At 40.7% G+C, this 19,674-nt stretch overlaps 1 protein-coding gene across 5 annotated transcripts in view; it reads right to left on the reverse strand.

Moving 5' to 3' along the window:
• The window catches only part of APC (APC regulator of WNT signaling pathway), a 99,342-nt gene extending 85,074 nt beyond the window's left edge, over positions 1–14,268 (reverse strand). For all 5 annotated transcript variants that reach the window (XM_063321456.1, XM_063321454.1, XM_063321457.1 and 2 more), the window contains exon 1: positions 13,893–14,268. The gene's annotated coding sequence lies outside the window, so the exon portion shown is untranslated. The remainder of the gene's footprint in view (positions 1–13,892) is intronic.
• Positions 14,269–19,674: the final 5,406 nt, after the last annotated feature.

Below are 19,674 nucleotides of genomic sequence, written 5' to 3' on the forward strand. Positions count from 1 at the left end.
TCTGCTAAGAAAAAAAAGGTTCCAGCTCTAGGCAAGTTTCTTAAAGCCCACTGCATTAAGAATGGCTGTGACAAGGTCCAGAAACACAAAGATCTTGCAAAGTTGTGGCTGTGTGTTCTCTCACTGTAATTATCTTTTAAACAAATTAAGGCCTGAGCCTCACAGGCTCTTAGCTAGGACATGACAACCGTATCAAATCTATCTCGAAAAGCTGTCCTTTACAAGATATAGTGTTGACAAGGAATCTCAGGATACAGACACCTTCCTTAAAAATCTCAAAATATTCCACATTTCAGTACATAACAGCAATGACTAAGGAGTTCAAAGTAGGACTGCAATACAAGGCTCAATTTGTTAAGAAGATTTATGCTGTATGGTTTAAGGAGTACAACTTAGCTGGTTTAGCAAAAGGTAGGCTGTTTTTTATTACTGTATATTGAATATATTTCCAAATTTGTCACAAGTTTAAAGAGATCCACCAGGTGGAAACTACACAAACTGGAACTGAATTTCCTAACATGGGTGTGGTTAATCAAATCACAAATGCTCAATACAAACTGAGCACACGAGGTGAAATAAGATATTTCTTTAAGAAATACTGACTTTTAGTGTTCTGCAGCTTCTAATATAAGGGTCACAGTGAACAGTACTGGGATCCATTCTGGGCTTGAAATACACGAATGTTCACAACTCGTTTAATCCTGCAAGAATTTAATTCCTCGCAATACGCATACACTCAGAATGTGTTGCAATAATTATAATCAAGTCTCACACTACTGAGGTTTAGCTGATTGCTTGTTAAGGTTAGGAAAGAAAGTCCTCCGCCTCTTTTCTCAGTACCAATGCAGAACTGCACCATTACTTGATTTCTGTGTATGCAGAGATGAGCCGCTGTGGGAGGCAGCACTCCCGTAAATCGGATTTGTGCTCCCAGGTAGCACAGCCCCCACAGACACCTGGCTAGCACGCAGTTTTCCTGCTCACGGCCCTGTTAACCATCAAGTGTAATGATTCGTGTCAGATTTTTGGGCTAGCTTTTGTTCTGGAAATGTTCTTGCTCTCTTCAGCTTATTTATTCACCATAAAAATGCTTCTTCTTGGTTGATTTGGGTCTCACTCCCTTAGGGAATTTGCTGTTACACAAGCCTCTAGGCATTGGTGGCATACTAAAATATTTTTTCCCCTCCTACTTTGGCACACAGTTTAGTGGGCTTGCTGAAAGTTAAAAATCCACAGCCTCATTTCAAAATACGTTTTATGGTGTTGGTGGGGTGGTTGCTAGGAGTTAGTTACATTTTTCTCTTGTTATTTTGAATTAAGAGCATCTTAATTTTTTAATTTAAAATCTTAATTTCTGTAACACCAGTGAAGTTGAAAAAAAGACTTCTTGCTTACATTAGGGTGGGAATCATTTTTATAAAAATCCGAGGACTCTGTAATATCTATTAGGATATTTTCTCCTAATGATAAGGTTCAGCTTACTGCTGAAAGCTTCCTGCTTACAGTAAGGAACAAAACTTCAAGTGTAAGCTGCGCTGTCCAGTATTCAAGCAGCATGAATACTTTTTGAAATTGATCTACCTGCTCAGTAGAAAAGGAATGCAAAATTGAAGTATTCATTGCACCTCCAGGCAAGCTGCTTCCAGTACCAAGATCTATATATGTAGCAACAGTGCTCTACGATCTACACTTTCAGGATTCACACAAAACTGGCCTTTCTTTGGGCCTTTCTTCATCTAGGAAACCAACATGCAACTTCAAAGTAACAAAGCCAGCATCTGAGACAGATACTACTAAGAATTTACCACTGCCCAAGTCACCTCAGGAAAGTACTGGGAAAAAGCAACTGAAGAAGAAAAGGGCTGACAGCTGTGCCCAGAACAAATAAAGCATCAGTGGAGTAACAGAGCAGAAAAACATGCTTAAATCTGCCAAAAACTGAGAAGCCAGGAGCATTTTAAAATTCCTTGATCTAGAGTGCAAATTTGAGTGCCAGCTTCCCTTCCCCAGCTTGGACCCAGGGCCACCAGCTACTCAATTTACACAATCAAAATACCTAAGTTGCATGCATTAAATCTTAGAACCCTATGATACAATTGCATGATTAAAGTGTGTAACACTGTAACTCTCTTGAAACACTCAGGCTAGCGGTACAATTTAAAAAAAGGCTATCACTGAGAGGAAAAATATCTTACTGATTACAGATACACTTTGCATCTCAGATTCCAATCCCCACAGACACGGGAAAGGAAAATTTTAAATAATCACAACCATATTTAGAAAAGCTCTCCATTGCAAAGTGTACTAGAAGAACACTTTTTTTTTTTCCTCCTAACACATAACCCAAATACTTCAATCTTAAACAAAAAGTTGTATTTTCAAAGATCCTGAAGGCAAGACAGGTAGAAGGCAAGTCTTAACTAGCTGAGATTTAGGGAAAATCACACAGACGATCTTCCTCAGCATGGATCTGCATGTTATTGATCCATTACTTTTTTATAACCATTTATATTTTTAATCAAGTACTGAATCCCTTAATTGGTATTGCTTTGATGTTAGAACTCAAACCATTCAAGTTTAAAGTTTGCCTGGCACTGAGCAATCCTGAGTAAACTCCAGCAAACATAAGACATGGATTCTACACAAACAAAAACTCCAAATAAAGCAGTCTTGCAGGCAAACTGAGAACCCAAGAATTTGAATCACTTCCCACAAGGGTTAATTTTGCAAACTAATTATCTCAGGTGGCCAAGAGAAAGAAATCTTCACAGCACACATTACAATTTCTGACAAGGAAGAAACAATAGAAGAGATCCCATGTCAGTGGCAAAATCCCTTCTGTCACACGAACAGAAAACCAGAAAGACAACTGGCAGTAACTGAAGTTTTCTTATTTAAGATTGTGGATTAATTGTTCCTCAGTCTCACTTCTTTCTTTTTCCACTTTCCCTGAATTTTTTGCCCTATCTTGTGACCAGACCTGTCTTACCACTTGGCAATTTCATGCGAATTCACGTCATGGCACTCATCCATCATGTGATCAAACATGTATGTGACTAAAGTCATCTGGATGAGTGACTTGACTGGAACTGTTCTTGTGTGCCCAGATGTGCACCTGCCACATGGAAGGGTACATCAAGATGTCCATCATGTGATTGAGCGCAGCCACTCCATCAAGTCCAAGCACGTCCATGAAAGGCTGTATAGCAGGACTTCACTGAAAGCAAGCGAGCTACAAGAGCAGAGGCTTTCTAGTCCACACTTTGTTGATACTTTCCTGTTGTTCTTTTATTTATTGTTTTCTTTCCCAAAGAGTAAACGCTGGCAAGTGCTACTAGTGAGCCTCATGAAAACCTTATTCCCCAGTTCAAACGTCTGGTAACATTCTACACCACAGGCTATGAGCAGCGTAATTGCTTCAGTACAGGAATTGTGTCTTTTTATGGATTTGAGGTTTGCCCAACACAAAGCAATTCCAATGCTTACAGGGCTTCTAGAGACTCCTGCAATACAACTACATAACAACTTGGGAAATGCAGAGCAGAGGCAAGAATGATGAAGAGCACTACCCATCCATTCTTACAAATAGTGCAATAAAATTAAAAGAATACGAATTGGATTAAAATAGACAACTCTCCTTCAAACAGCAAACTAGGTGGCAAACTGCCCACACGAACTATTACTTGGCTTTTTAAAGAACTCCACCACTTACAAGTCACAAGTCAGAAAATTTTTGAGCAGTAAGCACTGATTGGGCAAGTAACAAATTCATACATTCCTATGCTACCTATATTCAGAGCAGTCGACTTTAAAGGCAAGAGTTAATATATTGGCAGAGAGCAAATGTAGAACTTAGCCATAATAACTCCAGTACGTTGAAGGTAGACGTTTCCCCATTACTCTGTGAACAAGTTAGAACATTCTAAACCACCTGAGACTTCTAAAATACGAAACAGCGAATTACAACCAGGCTTTGTTGTTGCAACTAGTTTCAGGTCTTCCTTGCTGCATGCATACTAGACTGTCACATGGACTCTTCAGTACCTTTACATCATTCAAGGCACTATTTCCCTTGTTAAAAAAAAAAAAAGACCTGGACATCTTGCTCACAAGTAAAATTGAGAGAGAGATTTGGAACAGTATAAAGGCAGTCATGTACAGGCAACTACTTTTTCATGCAAATAAAGCAATACACAAATCCACTGGTTTTAGAGGAAGACAAGCTCTTTCTCCATTCAATTAATTCTTTTCAGCTTCCAGCACTTGAAACATGTTTTGGAAAAAGCTGTATGAATCAAGTCCAGTTCTCAAGGTCTTAACAATGACATTTAGACATTTAATTAGCAAGCCATCACTTGGACTGGCATCTAAACCTTTTGTCAGAGACCTAATTCCATGCCAATTCAAACATCCCATTAGTCTTATATTAACTAACAAGAAGTCTTGTAATATTCTGGCTACTTGATTGCACTGGCATGCATTAACACAACAGTGGAGTGAGTCTAACTGAGTGCAAGGACATCGACTTACAGTGCACACATGTTAAACTAGCAAGGATATTCTAAGACAAAAATATAATAACCACATTCGCGTATGAACTGGTACTGAAGCATACTCCATACTTCCTGGTAGCCTGGATGCAATTACAGTGACATACAAGTGGAAAAAATAAATAAATACAGTCTGATTGAATTCAAACTGTTTCATTGATTCCAAGCTCAGTCTTGATCTTAAACCTTTTTGGAGCTCATTCTGAACCATATTTAGAGACTTACACATGTGAATTAAGTACCATTATTCTGTGTTGGCATTTCTACCCCGAGTCGTGTTCAGTATACATAATTTTTAAACAGTCATGAATATATATAAGAATACATACAAACAAATAAGCTATATTTGGAACCAAAGAAGAAAAATCGCATTAGCTAATGCCCTTTTTCAGCTTGTATTTCAAATTTAGATCTGTAGTTTCCACTGAAATGACAACAAAATAAAAAACATAGAAAAATGCTACAGCAAATGGCAGGAACTCTGTGGCTTTTTTTCCTCCTCTTGTGGAAATAGGAATTTGACAGAAGTTTGAGTCAATGCTCCACTAGACTGGGCTAAAATTAGAGTCCTATACAATGAAAGGCTTGTAGTTGAACAATCTGAATACCAGGGAACAAAATCCCAATAGAGTCACTCTGCTGAAATGGAGGGGAGGAAGAAGACTGATACCAATGAAAGATTAAAGAAACAGATATATAAGGGAATTGGGAAATATTCAGAGTTGTGCTTAATCTTGTTATTGATAACGTCTGTAAACAAAGGTTTTGTTACATTGTGTTATAAAAAAGTCCGTTTAGCTTTGTGTTAAAAAGCAGCAATGTGGAAGGAATATATTAGATTCTGCTAATCTCAGAATCTCATGTATCTCTGTGTTTGCCTGCTGATGCCATCTTCTCAGCAGCGATGGGTGCTGACTATAGTGTCAAGGTTACTGGCACCGAAGCTTTTGCGCCAAAGCTGCTGACAAGGAGGCTTTTAATGCCAAAAGTAAGTAAATAAGTAATTTCTAAGATAATTAGCATTTTCTTATTGGTTGGTCTAGATCCTGGCATATAGCACCAGCAGACAGCCAACAATTTTACCCAAACTTCATGCCACATTCAAGTCTTTAATGACTAATACAGAGTAATCAAGGAGACTTTACATGAGCCCTTGGATTGCAAGTTCTGTGGGAAAGAGCTTAGAAAGAGTAGACATCTCGAATGTAGATCTTTCTGAGCAAATAATACAGAAGGTGCAAATAATCTCAGTGAGACAAGGCAGGCATTTAACTCCAGAAATCCCATTATTCAAGGCATGTACAGTGTTTCCTTTGTGGAATGTCTAATTCAAATACCTAAATCATCCCCCTGCCCCCCCCCTCACCCCCCTCCCCCCCAAAAAAACAACAACCAACGAACAAACACACACATCAGAATTCCAAAAAATAAAACAACTAACAAAACAAAACCCACAAAATCAAACTTCTGGGTTCAATACAACTTCGGTCTTGTATCCGTTCTACTATAGTAAAAAGAACTGCAGCTACTTAGGCCTTTACAATCTATGCTTTGCACATCATAAATGGTAACGTTCTACTGGAAGAACTCCTAAACATGAGGAAGACAGACACTCCTTCCTTGGGGCAAGCATTATGGGCACTGGAAGGACACTACAGCAGGACTGATAAAATACAAATTTCTCTTTCAGAATGGAAGCTGATTTCTCTTTCTCATGAAAATGAAATGCCTCCTCTGGAATAATTACTAAATTGGCCAAGAATACAAAAGTACAGCATTGTTCACACTTTAAGGAAAGTCATAAAATCAAGAGGCTTCTGAGGTAGAATACAGCCGCAGCTGGCACACAAAGAATGCAACATCTGCGATTCCCTGTACAAGGTTGTTTGCGAAACTACACAAGGGATAGAACGGAACGCGATTGCTCCGTGGCCTTCCCTTGTGACGAACAGCAGATATGGGAACGAGATGGTACTACGGAACTGATAAGCGGCCTACATGCTACCCGAGACAACTTTTAATCAAATGTTGATGAAATGCTGTCCTTTGTGAGAACTTTGCTCACCACAATGTACCAAAACACACCTCCATCCCGGAGGCTACCTGCCTCCAAGGTGAGACCACTCCTCCTTGAGTACACCAATCATAGTAAAAGTATTAATGACTAAAGTCACTCAAACTCCACTTTGAAGATAAAAAAATAGTATAAAAATAGCCCCAGAGAGGGGGGATATCGGGGAAGACACCATCGCAAACAAGTCGAGGAGAACTCCATCACTGACTTCCGAGACCAGCTGATGGGCTGAGCCTTTCTTCCCCCCCACAGGGACACCTTTGGGTAAGACTTAGATCATACCGAGTGTTTCCTCGGGGAACTTAGAAATTTCTCTAGGGAATCTCTATCCTACATTTATAGACAGGCTGTATTGTTTATAACTTTGTCATGCATTTTGTATACTTAACAATATCTTTATTTGCACGTGCTTTGCAGACAGTGTATTTATCACCAGCAATCCTAAGAACCTATATATGTGTTGTTTAAATAAACTGTACTGTTTAAGTAGCTGGTCGTTTCGGTTTCTCACTGAACGCGACCAAAACTACAGAGAGGCCGTGCTAGTTCAGGAGCACGACTAGACTGAAGGTGCAGCCCACTATTAGTGTATCCAAATTGTAATAGTTTAATACATATTAAATGCAATTGGACTGATAGGGCTGAATTGGGCATCACTCAGAATTTAAACCTAGCCGCACCTAGCCTCCCACCTCGGTGAGGGGTGTTAGAATGCAAGGGGGTTTATCTTCTGCCAAAACCGCTTTGCCCCTTTTCACGCAACACCTACCTAACTATCTTAAGCTTTTACTGAACAGCAAAATGTGAAAACGGCCATCATTTTCACTGAAATAAGCACGTTGCAACACGATACCAAAATTTCAAATCAGGCACTAGATCATCTACAGGAAAGGTACTTTTTTACTAAATAGGCAAGAGCAGTGTGAAGGTCACCCACATCCTTAGGCCCTCAGAAGGCATTAAGCAGACTTCTCATAAGGTCACAAAGCTTTGGGAACTAGAATTCAGCATTGAATTGCACAAAAAAGTTGACAAATGAAGGCATGCTAAATTGCTGGTCTAATTTTAATTTTTACTGAATAGAATGTTTCTATGTTTCCATTATCATTCAAATAAAAGTGAAAGCTGTTGTTATATCCCACTATTAGAAGAAGCCTTGATCATTAAAGCATCTATTAGGATAACAAGTAGCATGACTGCTTCTTGTATAACATGTATATCTTCTCAAATTCTTATACCACAGCCTCATGAAAAGCTTAATTCCTAGAGCTACTACATGCCAGGACAGTAGCGTTACCATGTCTGAAAACACTTCTAAGAAAATTAGGAACTGAAAAAGTCTAATCTCTGAACTACTAAATTCCAATGCTGCTAAGTAGGTATCAACCTGGTAAATTGCTTTCCCACAACATCCTTCATATGCTCTCAAACATACCCAAAGAAAGGTACATTAATGACACAGCAGGACTTCCTAAAACGTATGTTTAGCATCTAAGTAGTTTGTACATAAAAAATAGTATGCACCATTTATGAAAAAAGATTATCCCATTCCTTAACAAAGAACCCACATACACGTGAAAATTGCCACTTCAATATGTAGTGCTCTTACAATAGTATATACTACTGCTTCTTAACAGACTGTGTAAGTTTGATCTTCAGGTCTGTGCTGCAAGAGTAACTAAACCTTCCCCTGCTCCTCCCCCCAAACAAAAGCACTGAAATACAGGTACGGCTATACATTCACCTCAATTTTACCTCGCTCTGCAGCACATTCCTTTGTTTCTCTTAATTACAACATATAACTACTCTTTTACCATCAACACCTCTTATATTCTCCTCCAAATCCACGTGCAACTGGCATGAAAAGCAACGTTACTCACATCAAACTCCACAAGCTTGACAAATCAATCATCTCTGAGAACAGAGATGAGCTGCAAGATAAGATATTGTAAGGAAGAACTTCACACCCACAGTGCACTAACAGCTACCTAAAACAAACAGAACTATCATTATAATGACTGAATTGTAGAGAAGAAAGAATTCTATCAACTCTATCTCAGCAGAGAAGGTCACAAATTTATTACAAAGACTCATTATAAAAATTAGTTACATTATATAAATTAGTTACAAAAACCCCAAACAAGAAAGACTCTTTGCAACAACAAAAATCTCTGCACACAATGTGCCATATTTCTCTGTGTTTATTAACACCCCTCTGCTGTGCCTACCTGCCTGTGACCAAAAATTTCACAGGACTTCCGTCCAAAAAAAAAAAAAAATCTTGCAAAGACAATCTGGTGGGTAATTTCCAGTAAAGCTATAGGGATACACTTACTGCTACAGTACTTTTGATTTTCACCACCATGTTTGAACCTCATTTCTTGTATACATAACCAGAGCCTCAATCTACATCATATTTTTATTCTTGTAGCATAATACCTACCTTTCCATATTCCCAAAACCCAGTTAAGAAAAACATTTCTGTATAACAAAAAAAACCACCCAAACCCCACAAAAATAAAAGCCAAACAACCAAACAAATCACCCATCAGGAGACAAACTAAAATAAGGAGCAGGAAGCCACTTCAGCATTTACAGTGACAGCCGTAAGTTCTATCCTGACACGCTTACTCAGGCATTCAAATAATTTTATTAGACAGAAGTCACCCCACTACCTGAACAGGGAGTTTGCAATCAAAACACAAACTCCAGTAGAGCCTGTAACAAAACAAGCCAGAGGCGGCTTGAGGGAAATGCTTCTAATTGACCAACTGAATTTCAATTTGAAGTATGTAAAAAAAAAAGGGGAAATCTTAACTCCAAAAAATAGCAGCAAAGCACAACCAAGTCATAAAACTCAATATACAACTCCATTAGCTTGAAGTGAAAAAACAGAGACAAAGTAGGCATGTTTGAGTAATATAACTAAATTTCTGTATAAAATTTGTGTGTTAAATTGGGATTTTTAACACTGTTATATAAGAAAAATTATTGCTTAGTTCTGAATAGATTCTTAGCTGAAGCCCTTTAAATGGAAGAACAGCAGCACTGTGGGATCTCCATAGCAAGGGCTTCAGAGAGAAGAAAAAGCTCATGTGATCCTGAGAACCTTTTTCCATTAATAAAGGGAGAGCCAACTCACACAATTTATGCTTTCATGATTTCTTTGCACTCTTGTCACACAACAATGAGAAGTCCTAGTTTCCTTCCAGTTCCCTCCACATGCCAGTTACTACAAAAAGACCAATCTACTAACAGCCAAATTCAGTTTTGTGAAACTCAGCACCCTTCAGAATGTACTGAAAGCAACCAACACTCATAGTATTAACTGCTCAAACAAGAAAACTTTTTATTGGTATCTGATTTCCACAAAAAATACACAATTTTCACTCAAAGAATTTAATCTACGTGTGAAAAGCTAAGCTTTACGTGATGCCTTGGTGCATCATGAGAGTTCTGTTACAGGATAAGAATAAAGAGTTCATAACTTCAAAAAAATCACAGCATTGAGTGACATCATTATACTATTCCACATAAGCCTAAATTCTTTTCATTTTGAATTATAAAAGTCTACATTATAAGGTCTCTTCTTCCAGTAGAGGTTAATATTCTATCAATTTGTGTTAAAATGCACCCCTGAAGAACAATACTATGCTTATGAAAGACACCTCAAAATACTATTGATCCTCAAACTTCAGAATGTTTTAAGTTTATAATTTCCATAGAGAAATCAAACTATTTGTGCTCTAATACAACTGTATTGACTGATGAAAAAGATATTCTTGTCTACTGAATTTTATTTTTCACCTTCTGAAAATTCTCATAAAAGTAATGGCATAATTAATTCTCTCTGATATCAAAAAGCATTTATGTTTTTAAAATTTCTCATTTCCACTAGCGATGACTAACATTAAAGCAGTCATCCTCTAATAAAGACACAAACGAACATACTCATAGAAACCAATTAATCTTTGGCAGTTAATTCAAATTACCATTTACTAGCCTTGTGACCATGACCAGCAAGCAGCATTAGAGGTACTGTTATAGTAGCCTGTGGAGATAACAAAAACCAACAAGCATTATTCTTTTTAACCTTTCTGCCAACTACCTCCTTCCCATAACCTTCACTGAAATATACCATCCTCACTGAATACAGACCTCTGGTATTTTGAGCAAACGCTTACCGCCTACTAACTTTATCATCCACCTACAACTGATGCAACAAATTTTCAACTAAACCTGAATGGCAATCACGCCCAACAATCCAAGTTCTACAACAGCACAGCATGACTTGCCATTGAAATTGCTATTTCAGGTTATTTTAACACTATTTTAACAAAGTCATGCTTTTAGCCATAATTCAAGTTAATTAGTATTAAAATCCCAAGTGTGGGGTATTAAATACCAAAACATTAGAAGCTGGGTACGTGAATCTGGAGGAATCAAAGCTAAGACTGTACAGTAAAAGTGGTTTTCCTTTGCTAATACTGGTAATAAATGGATGATGGAACTAACAAGAACTTAAACAGAAAACAACTAGAAGATCCATTTAAAGATCAGTTACAACTACTGGATTCTACTTCCCAGATGAGTGGAATTCATTTAGTACAGTCGTACTGCATTTTTAAACTTACAATGGAGTCTTCATTGAAAGCTTATAACATAATCTTGACATACTTTTTTTCCCTTTAACCCTCATTAAAACATGAAAAGTTTGCAGTGTATATTTTATTCACCAAGTTGGTTACCTTCCTAGTTTCATCCCACTAAACCATTGCTTATTCCATCACTATTCTACAAGTTACTAAAAATCATACTGTGCAAACATGGTAACTTCATACGAAGAAAGGAAAGAGAAGCACTGCTTTCTTCTGTCCAAATTAAGTCGAGACAACTCAAAGAAGAATATATGACGCACAACAACAACAAAAGACTCACACTGAGTTTCAAGTAGCGTGAGAGAAGATCACAGAATTAATGGATTTATACTGTATAATGCTATGAAACAACTTCTGTGGTATACTTTGAAAGTGGAAAGAAGATGCACACTACCCTAAATCAGTGTTATGCTTTTACTTGCCGCACACAGTATTTCAGGACAACTTGCTACCATAAAATATTTCCAAAAGCACATATATGATATCTGTGTGAATAATTCTGTTTATTACTACTGAGCTGCTGGGAAAAAAAAAAAAACAAAAAACAAAAAACACCAACCAAACAAGAAAAGTTAACTACTGTAAGACAATACAAAGTACTTTGCTTTTACTCAAAGAAAGAATTTTCAAAGTCTACCCAAAATAAAATTAGCCAAATCAAAAATTTTTCTTGATCATTACAGGACTAAGGAAGCGTTATTCTTAACTATGCTATGTAGTTTTAAATAAAATCATAGAGGGCTATAGCTCCCTTACTCTAGAAATCACCTAGATATATGAAGATTCTAGAAATAATCTACAAGTCTTTATTGAAAGTAAATATATATACACACACAAATATTTATTTTTGAAAGCATTCACAAGGTACTATAAATACAAAACACAGGTGTTCACTGGGGCCAAGAGCTATTAAATTTAGCACTAACACAGATCAAAACAGTATCGGAAACTTTCTGCACGCAGTGGCACAGCACATTGTTCATGGCATTTGTTGTACGTTCTAAAGAAACTATAGTTGTGATGTTAGTTACTCAACATTTTGTGCAAAAGATGCCTAGGTATCAAAATATGACATACCTGAGCACAGACTTCATTGCATGGAAATAAGACACATGGTAAGACATGTTCTTATGCTCAGCAGTGTTTCCTGTTGCATTGTTTAGAAATAAAAAATATTTCATCAACTATATAATCATTTGGATTTCCGTAGTCTGGGTTTTGTTTTTTCCTTTATACCACTAAGTCTGAATACCTTTTACCAAATACTTTTTTTTTTTGAAACCTAAAACATCCAAGGAGAGCAAGTACTTGGAAGGTCTTTCTCACTGGGCAGAACTATTCTATATATAGTCTTCACCATAACTAAAGGAAAAAAAACACATCAAGGAAGTTGAAGCTGAAGCATAACAATGATCTCATGACATTCACTTTACAACTAATATTCCTTGAGTACTTTGTATTGGATGAACCCATCTGGCATATGTTTTTTTTCAAACGCAGTTTAAAAATATAAGATTACAGCACCTGAATAGGAAAAAGATTCAGTTTCTCTGCATTTCAATTAGTGACCTAATCTTACTTAACTCTTGCTACTGCTGAAGTAAAGCGTTCAAATCTGTGCTTCTCCACTGGTACACAGAAAAATCTCCTCTTGTTCAATTAGTAGTTGGTAAAAGCAAGCACATGAAAACAGTTCCTGCAGAATCTTATTTTATTTTTCAGAAAGTTAAAAGTTTCTATGACAGCTTTACCAAAAGGCTTCTCTTCCCAGTTGTACAAGTGACCACCATCATATTGTTTATAGTTCTTGGGGGGTGGGGGGAGCAAGGCAACAAGTCAGTTATATAGTTTAGTACACTTGCATTTTCACTTCTCCATTATTCTGCAGTTACACAATGAAGCTGATATACATTTACAGGAATCTGAACTGCTTTACTTTACATTCAATCACTTCTGAAGCTATGAAAGGCCACTGAGGCTAGAACAACCTCGGAAACTGAGACTATAGTCACAGACACCTGTACAGATCCACCCCTCATTACAAGAGGTCAGAGAGGGCACATAACAGAAGAAACAAGCCCTGCTAATAGTGAGTTTTGAAGTTAAAGACTCATCTAACAGCTAGGCGAAGGTTTTTGCAGGTCAAGAACTTTAAGTATATTTTCATAGAAGACAGCAGATAAAGACTTAGTCTTACTAAAGACTTAGTCGCTGGGCCTTGACCCTATCGCCTTCATAGCCCAGTGGTATTTTAGCTCTTGAGTATCTGAATGCTTCCAGGCAGACTTTGAAGAACAAAACCACTAAATTAAGTCAAATCGTATTATACTACCACCAAAAAAAAAAAAAAAAAAAAGAAGAAAAAGCGGCCACTCTCAGCTTTGAGCAACACCCACTAGATCGAGCTCCGTCCGCCTGGGGGGCAGCACCTGCGGGACTCGGCCCTGTCCCGCCGGGGACGAGGGGCGGCCGCACACCAGCCTTGGCCGGGCGGACGGCTGGTTCAAACCCGCCCGGGGCTGCCCATGGAGGCTGCCGCCCGAGAAGGTGGGGGCGAAGAAAAGGCCCCGCTGCAGAGGGCAGGGTCCGCCGGGGCCGGCGCTCACTCACCTGTCCGCCTTCCTCTCCCCGCCCGGCAGCGCCGCCGCGACTCCTCCTCCGCCGCCTCCCGCCGCGGCGCCGAGAGCAGGGCCTCCTCCCCGGGCCGGCGTGAAGGGGAAGCCGGGGGGCGCGCATACGGCGGCGGCAGCCGCTGCCCCTCCTCACCGCCGAGGGACGGTCCCTGCCCCGTCCCCCCAGCTCCTCATCCCCGCGGCGGTCTCCGGGGCAGCCCCGGCCTCCTCACCACCTCCTGGGCGGGCCCAGCCCGCTGCCCGACAGCCGCCTCCGTCGGGCGCACCTCAGCCGTGCCGCCGGGGCCCTCTCCCCGTCAGCCCGGCTGCCCAGCCGACCCCCTCACTCGCTCCCCTGGACTGATCTCCCCGCCGCCATCTTGCCCGAGGGGAGTGGAGAACGCGCAGGCGCAGCCAGGGAACTCCCGGCCGCAGCCGCGGCGGCGCGCATGCGCGAGGCCGGGCGCGCCCCCGCCCCTCTGCCGGCGGCGCGCACCTGCCGCGCGGGACGGGCCCGGCCGTTGCCGGTCACCCGCCGCCTGAGGCGCCACCGGCAGCCTAAGGGGCCTGGGCGGCGGGGCCGGCGGCAGCGGCAGCAGCTGGGGGGTCCTTTCCCGGCATGGACGCCTGGAGGTGGAAGGTGTGAGATGGGCCGTGTTGCCCTAACGGGGCGAAGTCAGAGAGCCCGACGGGGCGGTGGGGTGATTCCAGCGAAACAGCGGTCCCGCCTGAGGGTGGCCTGGCTGGGCTGTAGAGAGTGGTGTACCATCAGGTGTCGGAGAGACGGGCTAGAAATGCCGCTCCTCCTGGCAGAAAGCGCCATGTGCCCATGGGCAGCCGATTATGGAAGCTGAAGGGAAACATGGAACGTGTCCCCGTTCTCTGTGTGTTTATTGGGACCCTCACCCAGCCATTAGTCAGGCAGTTTGCCTCCACAGAAAATAGATTCTTCCCTGCCCACCTGTGTGTGTCCATGCCTTCAGTGAGCTTTACCATAAATGCTTAAGCTCTGCAGTGAGAGAGGTCAGTCTGGTCTGTCTTCCTCAAGGTGGGCTCTGGCATGCCCTGGGCTGGCAGAGGTGTTTGGTGGCCAGCACCCAGCCATAAGGGTGAGTTGTACACCACGACCAGTAGTTCTGCAGTTTGATAGCCAGGGTCCCTCATCACTTTTCGCTTAATGCTACCTGGTTCAGGTGACTCTCCATTTCCAGGTGACAGGCTTATGCACCCTGTATTGCACTCCCTTGTTTGGACTCGTATGTCCTATAAAGTTACTTCAATTGTTACTCCTTGGCCTCCCCAGTGTGAAGCAGCTGTGGGGTTGTGAATGCCCAGCAACCCCAATGGCAGTTGACAGCAGACATCTCTTTGAGCTTCTCTGTGCTAGCTTTGACATCCTTGCTCTCCCCCCTCCAACACCTTTAGACTTTGGTCATCAAGCAGTCTCAGCAGTTTTGTAACTACCTTCTTTCTTTTGATGTATATAAAGACCTTTTTACTACCAGTTTGAGCGTCCTTTGCAAGGTGCTCTTCAAATTCCTTTTTAGTCCCCTTCACTTCCTGCTTAGATTTGACCTACAGTGTTTTACAGCTTTCTGTTCTCTTCGTTTGGGCCTAGACAAGTTCTGCCCCCTCATTAGTATCAAAGGAATTGCATTGCCAAGACCTCTCTCACTCCTCTTGGATGAATATCATCCTAGAGTCTGTCACAAGCTGCTGTCAAACTGCAAGCGTTTGTGAATGTTGAACAGATATTTAGGAAAGCCAGAACATACTGATAAATAGCTGAGTCTGTGCATTTTGTGTTTTGATATTGTTTGTACTGCTTATTTTAGTAACAAAATTTTCCTGGGATTTGAATATAATTTTTAGTTGCAATTTCTGTCATTGCTGTGTCCTGATTATCCCCTTTTCCATTTCAAGGGCCATAAAATTGTATCCTACAAATCATGATCATGAATAGCTAAATACAAGCCGATATGAGTTTGACCAATATAATGAAAGTGGGTGTGGTGAACTAATATTAGCTATTCGAAATGGTTTATTTTACATAATCATATGACATATCACACTTACTATGGCTTTTTGAAAGAAAGTAGTTCTTGGTAATATTTTTGTAAATTCAGTCACCTTTAGTTTCTCTGGCATATTGCCTAAAAGCTAGAGGAGAATCATGATAATTTAATATTCTAAGGAGTTTAGAGAAAATCAAGTGATGTCCAGCTGTGTGACAGTCTACATAAAACCAATTGCACATGTCTCTGTGGTACACACAGTAACCTTCCTCTTCATACAAAGAGAGAAACCTTCAAAATTTCTTGAATCCAATTTAAGAGTCTGTCTTGAAATAAATTTCTGCCTGACTAGCATAGTGGCTTTCTATAGTGGAGTAACTGCATCAGTAGACACAGGAAGAGCTATGGATGTCATCCACCTGGACTTCTGGAAGGCCTTTGGTATGGTGCCCCACAACATTCTTACCTCTAAATTGGCAAGGTTTGGGTATGATGGATGAACTGTTGGATGGAGAAGGAATTGTGGTCATGGCCGCATCCAAAGAGTTAGAGTCCAAGTGGAACACAGTAACGAGTGGTATCTCTCAGGGGTCTGTACTGGGACTAATACTATTTAATATCTTTGTCAATGACATAGTAGGATTGAGTGCATTGTCAGCAAGTTTGCAGATGACACCAAGCTGAGTGGTGCAGTTGATACTCTAGAGGGAAGGGAGGCCATCCAGAGGTATCTTGAGAGGCTTGAGGAGTGGGCCCATGTGAACCTCATGAAGTTCAGTAAGGCCAAGCACAAGGTCCTGCACCTGGGTCAGAGCAAGCCCCAGTATCAAGACAGACTGGGAGATGAAGGGGTTGAGAGCAGAGGAGAAAGACATCCTGTTAGATGAAAAATTGGACATGAGTTGGCAATGTGTGCTTGCAGCCCAGAAAGCCAGTCACATCCTGGGCTGCATCAAAAGAAGTGCGGCCAGCAGGTCGAGGTAGGGGCTTCTCTCCCTCTACTCTTCTCTGGTGAGACCCCCACCTGGAGTACTGTGTCCAGCTCTGGGTCCCCCAGCACAGTAAAGACACGGACCTGTTGAAACGGGTCCAGAAGAGAGCCATGAAAATGGTCAGAGGGCTGGAACACCTCTGCTATACGGACAGGCTGAGAGAGTTGGGGTTGTTCAGCCTGGAGAAGAGAAGGCTCTGGGGAGACCTTATTGTGGCCTTTCAATATAGAAAGGGCGCTTGCATATAAGAAAGACGAAGAGAGGCTTTTTACCACAGCCTGTAAAGACAAGACAACAGGCAACAGCTTTAAACTGGAAGACGGTAGACTTGGACTGAATGTAAAGAACACTTTTTTTATGATGAGGGTGGTGAGACCCTGGAACAGGTTGCCCAGAGAAATTGTGGATGCCCCATCCCTGGAAGTGTTCAAGCTCAGGTTGGATGGGGCTTTCAGCAGCCTGTTCTAGTAAAAAATGTCCCTGCCTATGGCAGGGGAGTTCAAGTAAATGATCTTTAGAGATTCTTTCCAACACAAACCATTCTGTGATTCTGATTCATTTGTGTGTCAGGTGGAGAGTTGTAATAATAAAAGCAACTAATTTTGAAAGCAAGTTAATCTTACAGTGCATGTCATTCAAGAAGACTGAAACCAGAATAAAGATATGAGATAGCAACTCCTTGTTTATATTTTCTCATTCAGTATTTCCTAAGGCATCTCTGATGAAGAAATCATAAATAAGCCAAAACAAAACAACTTTAAGAAAATGAAACAACAGCAGTAGTCATATACCATTTGCAGTCCCTTGTTTCCTTGTGGTAATAAAGTGAATGTATGCATTTGACGATGAGCTGCACTTTTGTGCTGAAGAGCTGCTGTCAGGAATGTCTCTGCAAGAAGAAAGCAGTGAGAGTATCTGCTGCAGCAGTGCAGGCCTGACAGGCTCAGAGGTATGCTGAGAGCATTTCAAGCAGCAGCTGCGGCACTTTTGCAGCTGTAGCTCCTCCCTGGCCCCTGTGGCTGAACACCTGCTGCACTGCTCACAAAGAAGGAAACTTTGGTTTATACACCATCTGCCTCTATGAAAGGGAGAGCAAGTCACTCCATCAGACTGTAGGGCTAATCTGCCTCATACAGGATAAGGAGGTACAAGAGAGGTAGAAAAACAATGGCTGTTTAAGATTCTCAGGAGAACTGGCTGTAGCTGCTCTAAATTGAGCCATAAGGAAGCGTATGCTGTTAGAAATCAGTAGGAATTTGCCCTAGTGATGACCTCTTCTTTCCCTCCTGTTGCACCTTGTGCTGCTGTGACTACCCATTCCGGAAGCAAACATGGGATTTGCCTCTCCGCTTGCTAGGATGTTCACTGAACAAGGGTGAATGGTGTACCCTGGTAGCATAAAAGCGGAGGACTAGAATATATTTCTTAACATAGCATTTGAAATAATCTACTTTTGTCTTTTCAGCCAGCTGGCCAGTCACTCATCTGAAGATTATTACTATTTATGGTTTAGTTTTTCAGAGCGTGTTCAGGTGATGATCAGACTAGTATTACATTGCAGTACATGTTTGACATGTGTACACAAGTCAATTTCTGCCCTGAATCAGTAAACGTAAACCCATATGCCAGGAAGACCCAAAAACCTACTGGGCAACATAAAATGCAGCAGTTCTAATTCAGTGGTTTGCCAAATGAACAAGATGATCATATTGAAGATAAGTTCTGAAAAGTTACACTCTATTCTAAGGGAGATACGCCCACCAAGAAAAGTTCTGTACTATCAGTCTGTATCTTCAGATGTTTATTGTAAGACGGACCATTTTCAGAAGTGCTTTCTCAGTGCTTACAGCTGGCTGTGAAAAGCTTTTCTGTTGGCCTAAGTAAATGCATTAAAAATAAATTATTTTTTAGTGGTGTTAGCTGTATTACTAGGTACAGTCATATTCTCCACACTCTGAAGAGGAAAGCATTTCTCACATTGGCAGTTTGCAGTGTTGTGGATTCAAACAGCATTTTGTAGGAGCGATTTTGCCAACATTTACCTTTCAGGAAAAAGGCCAGTCTAGAGGACCTTCAGTAAATAAAACTACGGGGAGAAGCATTTAGATAGTACTTTTACAGGTGCCTGCTATTGAGGGACTAACCCTTGCTATTCAAGGATTGCCAATCACAAAGACAAATGACCCTTAACAGGAATGACTTCCTTTATTTATGTTTGATTTGAACAATTAATAGTTTAGTATTAAAGTGCCACTTACGAATGTACTTAGCCTTGTGCTAGACAACAGTAGGTAGAGGTAGCAGTAATCAACAGAAAGAAGTGGGAAAGCAAGAAACTGTGGAAGAAGAGAAGTGTAAAAGCAACACTTTATGCCTAGGATTCCAAAGTATAACAAAAGAAAGAAGAGAAGCTTTTCAGAGAAATAGTTGCATGGAATATGTCCAAGTTTTCTGTGCTGGAATTGAAGTGGGGAAGAACAAAAAAGATACGAGGGTCTTGAATATTCATGAAAAATGGCTTTGAGTTTAGTCCAGAGAATGAGTCATTTTGAGTTATGCTCAAGTCCAGACATCAGAAGAGGTCTGGACTTGCACCCTAAATCTTCAGCTTTCTAAAAGAAGAGTGGGGTTTTTTTTGTGAAAGTCAGAAGTCTATGTCTTTAAATAACACTGTTACATCCCGTGAGAGATAGAAAGGGCAGAGAGATCCTAAAAAACATAATTCAGTTCACGTGTTTTACCTACTGAAATCTATTAAGCCTAGACGATTTTG

This window comes from Chroicocephalus ridibundus, chromosome Z, assembly GCF_963924245.1.
Source record: "Chroicocephalus ridibundus chromosome Z, bChrRid1.1, whole genome shotgun sequence".
NCBI lineage: Eukaryota > Metazoa > Chordata > Aves > Charadriiformes > Laridae > Chroicocephalus > Chroicocephalus ridibundus.